Genomic DNA, 2,145 nt, shown 5'->3' on the forward strand with positions numbered 1-2,145 from the left:
GGTGCGTGGCCCGCTCTCCGACGGGGAGAGGCCGGTGGGAGCCCGAACTACAACACACGCAGCCTGGATCCGCAAGCAAAGTAAATGCCCCGAGCGCCAGGCGGGGCGGACAGTCGCCCCGCCCCACGGTGTCACAGCACCTCGTGATGGCGCGGGAGCCAATCGGGAGCTCTCGTCAAGGGCGGGCGGAGTTCCCGGAGGCGGAGGAGGAGGCAGCGCTGGAAAGAGTCCGGGGGCTGACTCGGTGGAGGCGGCTGGAGGACTAGGCGCCTCCCGGCGGGGCACGAGGAGGAGGGAGGAACTGGGGGAGACAAAGAGGCCCAGGTGACCCTGAGTTTACCGATGCGCCCCGAGGGGTGCCCCTAGGGCCAGGTCCCACAGCGGAGGAGGTCGGATTTGCACCCTCGCGCCAGCACAGCTGTCCGTCGAGGTCGGACGCTGCCTTCAGAGCAGACAGCGCCACGTTCCGTAAATGCGAGCTCTCTCCGCAAAGGAAACGCACCCGAAGGGGTTCCAATCCAAATAAAGCGATTCCGTTAGATTCTGCTCTTGTGCAGTTGGAATCCCCCCACCCCCACGCCCCGACAAGTGAGGCGGGTGAGGCCGGGTGACGGAGCAGACGCTGTCACTCAGCGTTCGCCCTGGGGCCACCACGTGTGGTTAGTCATTGCTGGACACGCATTCAGTGGGTTCCAGGTACCAAACTTGTTTTGAACGGTGTGTGCCAGACACTATCATGGGCTCTGGGGTGTAAAAAATAGAAAAAAGGACACGGTCTCTGTTTTCAAAAGCACATGTGTGTCCCTGGACGGTGTGGCTCGCTGGTGGGAACAGAGGCCCGCGCACCTAAGGGTCGTGGGTTCGAGTCCCTGGCAAGGGCACGTACCTGCGTTGCAGGTTCGCTCTCTGCCCTCGGTGGGGGTGTCCGTGCGGGAGGCAACAAGTTGATGTGTCTCTCTCACAACAATTCTCTCTCTCTCTCTCTCTCTCTCTCTCTCTCTCTCTCTCTCCCCTCTCCCTCCCTCCCTTCCACTCTCTAAAAAGCAATAGAAAAAATATCCTCTGGTGAGGATTAACAACAACAAAAATAGAGCACATGTAGCCCTGCGAGTCTTCCTGGACTAGAGGAAAAGTCAGCCCTGCTACTTCTTGAGAAAGAAAATTACCAAAAACAAAAAAACCCACACACACCCAACTCCGAATAGTCATTATTAAACTGAAATTAAAACTAATGGTTTCTCACAATAGATTTAATCTTAAATACAGTAAGTGTTAAATAAATATTTGCTGAATGACTGTGGCTAACAAGCATTGAATATTTAAAATATTTGCTTTGCAAATGAATCCTTTTTTTCCCCCAAAAAAAACTTGTAAATTTCCTCTGCAAATATGCATTTCTAAACATTTATTTGGTCATTATTTCATTTTATTGAGCCATGTTCTCTGAATGAAAAAATAACTAAATATGGAATCCAAAGGCCTTCAGTCTTTGTTAAGAAGTTTATTTTATGGATTTCTGAAAAATTGGCTAATTGTATTGCATGTATTGCATAATATTCAGCACAACTTACTCAGTATTTAAGGACATTTTTAAGTCCTTCATGTACCATGAAACCTACGTAGCTCTCTCTCTCTCTCTCTCTCTCTCTCTCTCTCTCTCTCTCTCTCACACACACACACACACACACACACACACACAAAGTTGTTCAGAAAAGGAATCCAATGGGTAGAATTTTAAATGGACCTTTCTTTGCCTGCTCGACTTGTACCTCCATTATACATGTTGACAGTAAACATTCAGGTATCTACAAACGTCCCACTCCCTTTCTGAAAGCAGAAACTGTCAGATTACATTGGGAGAGCATCAGATCTAGAGCTCTAGGCTACCTGGGTTTGAATACCAACTCCAGTACATACTCACTAGCTGCAGGACCTTGGGCAAGTTACTTATGTTCTATAACCATTCATGTTTCATAGGATTGCTCTTATGAGGATCAAATAAGTAAATGACACCTGGTGCGTGGTTTGGACATTCTCAACTAGTTAACAATTATTAAGGTAGTCTGCTGTAGTGGTTAAGGGGCCAGACTCCAGGTCCCATTGGCCTGGGTTCAAATCCTAGCTCTTTCACTTACTAACTGCATG

This window comes from Myotis lucifugus, unplaced genomic scaffold (genome assembly GCF_000147115.1).
Source record: "Myotis lucifugus unplaced genomic scaffold, Myoluc2.0 scaffold_65, whole genome shotgun sequence".
Taxonomy (NCBI): Eukaryota; Metazoa; Chordata; class Mammalia; order Chiroptera; family Vespertilionidae; genus Myotis; species Myotis lucifugus.